Raw genomic sequence first — 11,168 nt, 5'->3', positions numbered from 1 at the left:
TTTCATCACAAACACACTGAGCTGAGTTTCCAGATAAAATTTAAGTCAGGCGAGGGTAACAATACTTTAAGTTTAGATTAAGGCTTTATCCTTCCTAAAGCGGCTTCAAAGCCTGGCCACAGGCGGAATGCTCTCGGCGAACCCCACAGAAGCGGGGGCCCTTGGGGGCCGTCCCGCAGTCCCAGCACAGGCACCCGGGACTGAGCTGCCCCGGCGGCCCCTTCGCCCCGCCCCGCTCCGGCCCGCCCCGCCCCGGCTCGGCCACTCAGAGGCTGCGCCGCGCCCTGCCGCACTCCTATAGGCCCTTCCTGGGACAGGCGAGGCCTTTCCATTTTCCCGCCTTCCCCAGCCCCTCCTCGGCCCGAAACCCGCACTAGCCCACAACGTCTCCGCCCTGCCTTCCGTGAGAGCCCCGCCCTTCCGGACACCGCATCCCCCCTTCCTCCCCGACCCTGCATTCTGGGCAGCCTGCGGGGTCCAGGCCCGGCCCTTCGGTAGGAGGCGGGAGGGGCCGGGGAGGGGCGGGCAGAGCCCCCCTCCCGAGGGTCGCGAGAGGCGGGGACAGGAGGGAGGGGCGGGGCTAATCTCCTTGGCGCCGCGTTGCCACGGCAGCGGGGGAGGGCGGGGGCCGGGGGAGGAAGCCAGCGGGCGGGGGATGTGGGGCTCCGCGGCCGCCGCCGCAGCTGCCGCTGCCTGCTCGTTGCCGCGTCTTCCCGGAGGCGGCTGCTGGAAGCTGCCGGAGCAGCTGCGGTGCTCTGCCATATTGTGTCTTCCCCTGCCCGTCCTTCGCCTCCCCGCTGCGGCGGCCGAGCTGACGGTGAGTCCCGGGCGGAGCGGCGCTCTCCGGGGCCGGCGCCGCCCGGCGTTCGCGCTCCCCGCCCCAGCCCGCGGCGTCGCTCCCGGGCGCGGAGGCAGCGCGTGCGGCCGGCGCCGGGCGTGGGACGCGGAGGGCGACCGTCCCGTGACGCGCCCGGACATTTTCGTCCCGTGAGGAACTGGCCGCTCCGCGCGGGTCTCGCCGGCGCGCGGCGTGGGTCGTGTGTGGGCTCGCGGGGCGTGTCGACTGCGGGGCGGGCGGCCCCGTGAGGAGTTCGGAGTTTTTCCTGAGAGGTAATGACCGCCCGGGAGCGGCGTCGCGCGGCGGAAACCGCGGCGAGGGGTGCAGGCTCTCCGGGAAGGCTCGCGACGCTTAGGGCTCGGCTCGGGGCGGCTCTGCGGTTAGGGGAAGTGCCCCACGCCCCTCGGGAGGCTTTGCAGCGCCCCCTCCCCCGCTGGAACGCAGAGGGAAGTGCCGCGCGTGGAGTCCGCGTCCGGCCCTGGGCGGACGGGCTGGGCCCGGCCAGGTAGTGCTCGGGGAGGCGCCGGGCGCGGCCGGGACTGAACTTCGGGCGCGGGCCGCTGGGGTGGACAGGCGCGGGGCCTGGATGTGGGGGTGGCCGACCCCGGCGCCCTCGGGCCCCTCCTCCAGCGGGCGCCCCGGGGGCCTCCGGGGGTGGCGGTCTCGCTGGGGTGGGAGTTAGTGTTTCAGCGCTGCAATATGGACACTTCCTGTTCGCCGCCCCTCTCGGGCCGGTGCTTACCTCTAGCCTTCATTCCTCTCTCCCGGGAAGGTGAGGGGTCGGGAGGGCGCGTGCGAGGCCCCTCAGTCCTCTGAGGTCGCCCCACCGCTGCTGCAGCGAGTCTGGGAGCCCGGAGGACGGTGGGAGTCGGGGGAAAGCGGCCCATGTGCGTACCGCTCCAGCCTCCTGTTTTACTCAGCTCTACCCCTTTGCAAGATGCCTGTTTCCACCGCGGCTCGCGGGAGTTGGGGTATTTCATTCATTGGGGCACACTCTCGGGATCTTCTTGGACCTGATTTCTGCTTTAAAGTTTCTTTAAAGCATCCCCTGTACTTCGTTTTCTCCTTACTGGAAAAAAGTAGCGTGCAAAGAAATGACATAGACTCTCTTCTATCCCAACTCTGAGGTTGGGGGAGGAGGTCGGTTATTTTTTTCCAGGATACTTTATGCTGTTTCTCCTGTCTTCCTTGTGCTGGTGACAGCCACGTGGCCGGCTGAGTGTAAGAGAGTGCCCTAGCGCCTCTGGGGCTGAGGCTTCGCTGGTAGCCAGGGGCTTTGTAACCGTGCTGTAGCATTGCATCCACATTTATTTTGGTGTTTTTTTCAGATGGGGAAGTGGAAAAAGCTGAACTGTTCATGTCTGTCTCTGTTTCATTCGAATTGTGAGACTTATCTCCGTTTCCTTGCAGTCCTTGTAAAGTGTATATTGACATTTTTGCCTTTCTCTGCCGTTTTGATGATTCATCTTTAAAATCTCAGCAGTGTTAGGTACCATTAAGGAGTGGTGGAGACTAAAATATTACATTATGGAGTTTCCTAACTCTGGAAAAAAAATCGTTTGACTTTCAGAACCATTAATGAGAGGTTCTAATGTAATCAGAGACAGTCACATTCTGGCGGATTTCTTTTTGATAGTTTTATAAAAGTCTCAATTTTTTCTTTTTATATAAAAATCGTGATCTGAAAAGATATAAATATGTTATCGGTGAAAATACTTGTTTAGGGATGAAATAAATACTTCGATTTGTACGTGTGCACTTTCTTAAGCTTTTCGAGAAGAGTACTAACAGTTAATATGAATCTTAACATGAACAGATTTTATTTTAAGGTAATGAAATTTAATTTTTAGAATATATCAAAGTAAAAAGTCAAAGAGTTGAAGATTAAAAATCTGAGCTTTTGGGGAGTTTGGAAATCTTTAGAATTTAAGTACATGTAATCCTTAGTTACTAGTGTATCCTGTTTCATTTTGTGAATGCTTTGATGGATTTGAATTATTTTTGTAACATGTTTTTATTTGAATCAGTTTTAGTTGAAGAGTACTAAACCATAGAAAACATTCAGAATGTGTAAAAGAATTGTGTAGAGAAGTTATAGCAACACAATTTATTACAATTTTAATTGCGCCGTAACAATGGTTCTCAATCAGTGAAGTTAATAGATACAAAGATTGGGGAGGCTTCAGTGCAGAAAAGATAATTCAATTGAGAAATGTGTGTGTCTGCTGACCACTGAGAGCAATGCTTAGTTGAGAAAGAAAAGTAAATGAGGTGATGAAATACTTATATAAAGCAGGAAGCACTGAAAACATATGTTGGAAGATAACTACATTATTAGTTCTGGGATCCAGCTGTCAAGTGGAACTTTAAAAAATGTCATCCAAACAAGACTTATTCTTGTTCTTATGGCAGCTTATTGCTTAGCTACTCATTGTATGTGTGTTTGTGTTGCTTTTAGATTGTTGTCATTTTAGTAACTGGATTTTGCGTAAATGCGAAAAGGTCCTCCAAAATAAAGTTTTGAGGGCCCAATGCTTTGCTGATTTTTTAGGGAAGAAAAAGAGATCTAAGATTTGATCCCTATTTTTAGATTGAAGAGACAAGATTAATACACATAAAAAAAGTGCAGTGTAAGAGGATATAATTAGGAGTTAAATTGTCTGTTGCAGGCAGGTGCTATAAGACGTAAGAGGAGAAGGAAACTAGAGGGTTTGAGTAGGCAGGGGAGGCTTCTTGAAGAAAGTAAGGTTCTTGCTCTCTAAAGTCTAGCCTTCATGTTACTCCCATTAGATTAATCTTCCTAAAGATTATATCACTCTGATGACCAAAACCCATTACATCAAGCATGAATACCAAATTTCTTCTCAAGACTTTTCCAAACTTTGGGTCCCAGTCTTCTCCATCTTATCTTCCACTAACCTATAGGAACTGTTCATTATTCACTACTTTTACATGGTATAACAATTTTACTTCTTTTTAACCTTTGCTGGTATAACATTTTTTTGTTGGAAATGCACCTACATACGTCCTCTTAACTGAAAATCTACTCAATCTTGAGGCTTGGCTGAAATCTTGATTGTCCTGCGAACCTTAGAATCATAGAATTTTAGACCTGCTTTCACCTCTCTAACTGAAAATTCTTCCTTTCTCTGATAGTGTGTTTCTTTTCGGCTGTGGCGTTCTGTACTGCCTTGTTTTCATTTAATAAATATTTTTTGAGCACCTACCTTGTGCTAAGCACTGTTATAGGAACTAAGTGAATAAGACAAATTACCATATTCTTTGTCAGTTATCTTTTTAGGTTTTATCACTCCAAGCATGTTATAGAGTCTTTGACCACCCAGAGGAGTCTTATTTTCTGAGATATATGTTATATGCTTAGTGGGTATTTGATTATTTTCTGAGTAAAGGAAAGGCAGCACTTATGGTATGAGGTGGAGAGATGGATGGAAAGGTCTTTCTTTACAAGTGTAGGGTACAAAAAAAATAGCCAATTATGGATGGCCTTGAAAACGTCACTTCTGAATTTAAATATTGTTTAGTCAAAAAAAAAAAGATGGCATTTGAGCCTGGGAATGATAGGATAAAATCCTTATTTGAGGAAAGTTCATTTGACAGCAGTGTGCAGGACTAATTATTAACTGGGAATGGAGAGGAATGGGAAGAAGACAGATCTGTTTGAAGAAAAAATTAGTAACTTTGAGAAGCCGGTTTAGAAGGGGAGCATCATCAAGAAGATGGAGAGTCTAGTTAGTTGAGTATAAGGTGAGTGGGAGATAACTAGGTGAATATGACCGTTAGTGACTAGAGATTAGAGGTTTGGGATAATCCGTTTAATATAGATGTGACAGCTAATGTTATAAATTTTGCCAGAGAGTTAATTGAAGTGTTGGAGACTAAGAATGATGCCTTGGGAAACTAGAATTCAAGGTGTATTTTCTTTGGGTCATATATGACTTCATAATTAATACTATAGACTTGTTCAATGCCTATGGTATTGTTTTATTATTAACATTATTTCCACTGTATGAGAATGCTATCTCTGTCTTACCACCAAATATAAAGGGACCAAAAGAATGTTTATCATCATTTGCTACCAAGGGATTTTGATTCATGTATTCCTTATTTCCCTTACCCTAAGTCTTTTTATTTAAATAAACTTTTTATTTTATTTATTTATCTTTTTTTTTAAAGATTGGCACCTGAGCTAACAACTGTTGCCTATTTTCTTTTTTTTCTTTTCTGCTTTTTCTCCCTGAATCCCCCCAGTCCATAGTTGCATATTTTTTTAGTTGTGGGTCCTTTTAGTTGTGGCTTGTGGGACACTGCCTCAGCGTGGCCTGATGAGCAGTGCCATGTCTGCGCCAAGGATCCGAACCAGTGAAACTCTGGGCCACCAAAGCGGAGTGCACAGACTTAACCACTTGGCCATGGGACAGCCCCTGTGGTTTGTTTCTTAAAAGAGGAAATACAGAAAAAAAGGGAAGGGATTTCTTGTAAATTAAAATTTTGCAGTTCCTTTTGCCTGCCCTATACCTTTGTCGAATTCCTCCATCCTTAAAAGTTTAGTTAAATGCTGCTTCCTCAGGGGCTGGCCCCGTGGTGTAGTGGTTAAGTTTGGTGCACTCTGCTTCAGCAGCCCAGGTTTGCAGCTTTGGATCCTGGGTGCAGACCTACACCACTCGTCAGCCATGCTGTGGCAGTGTCTCACCTACAAAATAGAGGAAGAATGGCACAGATGTTAGCTCAGGGCAAATCTTCCCCAAGCAGAAAAGAGGAAGATTGGCAACAGATGTTACCTCAGGGTGAATCTTCCTCAACAACAACAAAAAAATAAAAATAAAAAAATAAATAAGCATAAGTGCTACCTCCTCTATGCTGATTGAACAACATTTATTATAATCATAGCAACAGTTATTACCTTTTATTGAGTACCTACTATGTTCTGTCATGGTATTATACTAAACACATGAGTATACAGTTTAATTCCTCATAACCCTGCAGAAAGTGTTTTATTCTTATAGATAAACAGATAATAAAAAGTTATTTAAATGCAGTACTGGATATTTGAACCCAAGTCTGTCAGACTGTAAAATTTTGTATTCTTTGTACTGTGACCTGAAGCCTTTGAAAAATGGCTATTTCCCAGGATGCGGATGCTCGCATCTTGATCTGTCCCCAAGAAGGATTAGGGAAGTATACATGGTAGGGAGAGAACACTAATATTTATAGAATGCCTATTCTGTGGCAAGAATGCTACTACTTTATTGTTATAGTGAGTTAAGTAAGTAGTGTTATTCCTTGGGATTCAAGGAGGTTAAGTCATTTGTCAAAGACGGCATAAGGAAGTTGGTGGCTGATGGGTCTGCTTGATTTCAAAGCCTTACTCTTTCATTTTTCTAGTACAGGATGCTACTATATTTATTCATTCATTGAAACGTTTGTTTTTTAAGTGGTCTGTGCTAGAACATAAAAATGAATGTATTGAATTCTGCGTAGAAAGATTTATATTCTAGTGCAATATTTCTTAAGTGGATAATAGACTCAATGTAGCAAACTATGACCAGCGTTTCTTAAAAAAAAAAATCAAATAGAAAATTTTATTGTGTTGTATGTGGTAAGGATAAAAGTGTTATGTAGTGTAGGTAGTGTGTTGTAGATCTCTATAAAAATAAATTTCTTATTGGGGGATAGTGTCAAAAATTTGAAAACTGCTGGTCTAGTGACAGAGAAGGAAAGGTAAGCAAATAATTATGAATAATAATAAATAGCAAGTAAGTTCTATAATAGGGTTCTATATAGGATGCTAAGGAAGTATGATGGAAAAAACAGACAATTCAAGGAAGGCTCCTGGAGAGATGACTTCAGGCAGTTCTAACACATGGGGTAGAGATCCTCAATATATCTAAAAGCATGAAGGAGTGAAAGAGCATAGTATAGTCAGGATGCTTGGGGTGGTGTGAAATAGTGGCACATAGGAGCCAGAGATTTTAGGGAATTTGTAGGCCACTCTACCGAAGATTTTAAATTTTATTGGGCCTATAGTTTTTCTGGAGTCTCATGGTGTTCTTTTGCTAAAGAGCAAATACATTTATGTATTTTATTCTGTCATACAATGTAGAAACAATTTTAGGAATAGAAAATTTGACCATATAACATGTATACACTGTAAAATGGTAACTTATGAGCACAGCTGTTGATAAAAACAATCACAACCAAGAAACAGTTAAGTAGTTTTGAGATGACTACCAAATGTTCTTTCCTACTTTTTCTTGTTTTGTCATCTGCTGCCTATTGCTAGCAGACTAATGGTAGTAGGTGCTAGAGTTTTAAGATAACTTTGTAAGAGAGAAAGTTGTTTGTTCGCTTTTCCTTTAAGTTAGGAAGACAGCTATTGTTCAGTTTTGAGGGCATCTAGGGGTCAGCTATTGGAATATTAATATCAGAGTTTGTGTAAGTAAGAGTTCACAAACTTTACTTACAGCTGTGTTTAGTTTGGCTTGTAATATTTTTTCATATTTCCCTTATTTGCTAACTGTTTTTTGTTTTTTTTTGCTGAGGAAGATTTGCCCTGAGCTAAGATCTGTTGCCAGTCCTTCTCTTTTTTTGCTTGAGGAAGATTCACCCTGAGCTAACATCTCTGCCAGTCTTCTTCTATTTTATATGTGGGTCGCTGTCACAGCATGGCTGACTAGTGGTGTAGGTCCACACCTGAGATCCGAACCTGCAAACCTGGGCCACAAAGCAGGGCGTTCTGAACTTAACCACTGTGCCCTGGGGCCTAAATATTGGTACAATTCACCTGAAATATCTAGAGTTCTGCCATCTTGTGACAGCATTGGTTTCATGTTCCTACATGGCAGTACTGACTGACGCTTATAAGTAACTGCCTTCTTTTTGGCTGTCTCCATCATTCTCTGTTGTCTTATACCAAGCCAGTTTCACTCATTTGTTGCCTTTCCAGGCCTTGTAAGGCATTTGAATTGCCTGCTGTGTCCTGTACTTTATGAAGTGTTTAAAAAGGAGATTTTGGTCTTTGAAAGATCACTCTGCCAGTATTGGGGAGGATAGATTGGAGGCATATGAGAAGGGTCTGGTTAGAATTTAAATGCCATAGCACAGATGAGATGCCCTTTTCTTCTTTTGAACCGGTAGTACTTTGTACCTTTCTTAAAGCATTTAGTAAATATATCTTTCCATTTATAGTTTTATGTATCACTTATCCCTTCAACTAAATTGTAAATACCTCATACATAACATGTGCTGGATAAATGCTTGTTGAATTTAATTATGTTTATTTTTAAGACTACCATGTTTGTTTGTCACAAAGATGAGTTTTCTTGGCAGTTTTAGAGTACCTCTTAACTGAAAGAATCTTTCACACATTTTAAATATTAGTTGCAGTTTATTCTAAGAATGAGTAAATATCAGATACTTTTAAATCATGGGTTACATATGAGAAACAGAACAGGTGAGTACTGTATAATATGATTGTAGACTTTTAATTCATTGTCATGTTTGCCAAATATCAGGACAAAACATTGTGCGAAAATTGGTTTCTTGGTTGGCTATGTAATTTTAAGTTGGTTTGAAGATTATTCCAAAAGCTTTTCACTAATCTGTTTTCTGTTGATATCTAGAAGTGGTTTTAAATTAATGTCATCTGTAGTTTTTGATTTTCCTAAATTCCTTTTTTACCCTTTTTATTGTAAAGTGTAGATGCAGAAAATTACACAAAACAAAACGTGTAGTTTAGTGAATTTGTTATAAGGCCAGCACCCATGTAATGGTCTTCCAGATTAAGGAATAGAATTTTGCCAGCCACTTTAGAAGCCCTTCCATGTGCTTCTTCACAAAAATAACTTTCTTCCTTCAAAAAATAACCACTATCCTGACTTTTTTGAAAATTACTTAATTAAATTTCTTTTTGATCTTTTTTTTTTCTGCTTTTTCTCTCCAAACCCCCCGGGTACATAGTTGTATATTTTAGTTGTGGCGTGTGGGACACTGCCTCACCATGGCCTGATGTGCCATGCCATGTCCGCATCCAGGATCTGAACCAGCAAAACCCTGGGCTGCCAAAGCGCAGCTCGAACTTAACCACTCGGCCACAGGCCAGCCCTCTTTTTGATTTTTATTACCCAGACGCTATAGTTAAGCCTGCCTGCACCGTCCCTCTCTCTCTATTTATTTTTTGATCACATTTTCTTCATTTTCACCTTCTGTTTCACTTAAGGCTTTATCTTAGATGTTTATTTTTTCCTGTATTCCTTTAAGTCTTCATTTCTGAAATGATTTTTTTTCTTTTACTTCAAATTCTTTGTTGAGTTCTGTCAGTTTATTTCTGAGCGTTTCCAGTTCTTATTTGTATTTTTCTTTCATATCTTGTATAATTCTTTTACTCTCATTTTGAAATAGAAGCTCGTTTTTATCTATCCTGTGAGCATCTCTTTCTGGCGTGCTTTCATTGTCTGCAGGATGTTATTTTATTCTCCTTTTTTTCTTTTATTTATTTCTTAAAAAATTTTTTTATTGTGGTAAGAACACTTAACATGAGATCTCCCTCTTAACAAAGTTTTGAGTGTGCAATACAGTATTGTTAACTCTAGGCACTGTGTTGTACAGCAGATCTCTAGAACTTACTCATCTTGTGTAATGGAAACTTTATACCCATTGAACAACTCCCATTTCCCCTCCTCCCCCTGCCCCCCGCTTCTGAGTTTGACTATTTTCCTGTTTCTTTTTTCTTATTGTGACTTTGTTTGATATTCAGCCTCAATACTTTTGCTCATTTCTTTATATTAAACTGGTTTTCTTGAACTTCTAGGAGGAGGCTTGGTTCAGATAGCTGTTTTAACTTCATGGGTTCTGTTATTTTTGTGCATCATTAGGAAAAATGGTAGATGGCTTGCTGAGATTTCCTGGCTCTGTTCTACTCTGGCACTTCCATCAGGACCTTCTCTTTCCTTCATCTTGTTTGTCCCTGTCCTGCTCAATTTTGTTTCTGTTACCAGCACTTTCTCTTAAGTGTAGGGTCTGTCTTGGAAGAGAGCCCCAGGTGTCAGTTTCAAGAGATCTAAGGCCTTACTCTGGACCCTTTGCACTTATCCACGCTTGTAGTAGTTTCAGCTTCTCAGACCGTCTCTCAGTGCTTTGCAGTGAATACCTGTTGGCTGTTTTTTGCTTCTGTTCTCATATCCCTCAGATACCGCATTGCTTCCCTCTGCTTTCTCTCACTTAGACACTGATAGAAAACAAGTCTGTAGCTGTTGGTGGTTTCTTTCAGTGCTCTGTGTTTTGGGGTTTGTGGGGAGACTTTGTCAAATAGTTTTGTTGTAAATGTTACCCAAGGGTTTTTGCGTTTGTTCTCTAGTTGCTTGGTTTTTAGCTGAAGATTCATGAGGAATCAAAACTTTTCTTCCATCTTCCCATAATCCTCTTCTTGGTAATTTTAATTTTGGGCATTGTCACATCTTTTTTTCCAAAAATCTTGGCAAAAAACTTTCATTTCTTCTGAAATTACCGACACTTAATGATGTCCACTGATTTTACATGTCATAACGCTCTGAACCTGTTGTTTTGGCCTGATTATTTCTTCTTAGTTGAGAGAGCATTTACAAATAAATCTATTAAAGATCCTTTGGGAAATTGTGAAAGGGTCATGGGATTATCTTTCTGTTGCAAATACAAAAGCTTTAGTGTGTTGACATTTAATGCTTTAGCTCTTTCCAATATTGAAAAGCTAACCTGCATTACGTACACCTAGGGCCATTTTTTTTTAAACTTTTTATTAAGACTATGATAGTTTACAACCTTGTGAAATTTCAGTTGTACATTATTGTTAGTCATGTTGTAGGTGCACCACTCTAGGGCCATTCTTAAATTACAGAAAAGAATTGGGTTTAATAGCTTAATATTGATTGGTTAGAGTTTTGAGAATTTGTTGATTTCCCTTTATATAAAGATAATAATTGAGAAATATGAAATAATCAGAAAGCTTAGAGGGAAGTTCTCTTGATATTTAGAACAAAAAGATATAAATAATTTTTACAAGGTGAAGATACTCATTTAACAAATATCAAATGCTTACCATGTGTTAGGAATCAGATGTATGTAAGTAAATAGTTGCAATGTGAGACGTACCCTTCTAAACATAGATTCAGGAGTACTGTGGAAAGCAGAGTAGGAACTAACTTTCCCAAAGAGTGGGATTGGGTGAGGTGGTTTTTATAGTCATGATGGTGTATCCGTACCTTTAATAAACTCCTTATCTCTATTTGTTTTTGTAAACTTTTTCATTAGTAGTAGTTCATACAAATGGATCTTCTAT

General features: G+C 41.9%; 1 protein-coding gene across 6 annotated transcripts in view; it reads left to right on the top strand.

The window, feature by feature from the left end:
• Positions 1 to 347: 347 nt before the first annotated feature.
• Positions 348 to 11,168, top strand: part of FOXN2 (forkhead box N2) — a 57,423-nt gene continuing 46,602 nt past the window's right edge. The window contains exon 1 of one of the 6 annotated variants that reach the window (XM_023619119.2): positions 348 to 494. The gene's annotated coding sequence lies outside the window, so the exon portion shown is untranslated. Of the gene's footprint in view, positions 495 to 643; positions 1,344 to 1,478; positions 1,726 to 11,168 lie in introns of those variants that run through there. The other 5 variants (XM_023619116.2, XM_023619117.2, XM_023619118.2 and 2 more) reach the window with 5 other exon arrangements.

The sequence above is a fragment of the Equus caballus genome, chromosome 15 (genome assembly GCF_041296265.1).
Source record: "Equus caballus isolate H_3958 breed thoroughbred chromosome 15, TB-T2T, whole genome shotgun sequence".
In the NCBI taxonomy this organism is placed as follows: Eukaryota; Metazoa; Chordata; class Mammalia; order Perissodactyla; family Equidae; genus Equus; species Equus caballus.
This window is presented reverse-complemented; position numbering and strand designations above follow the sequence as displayed.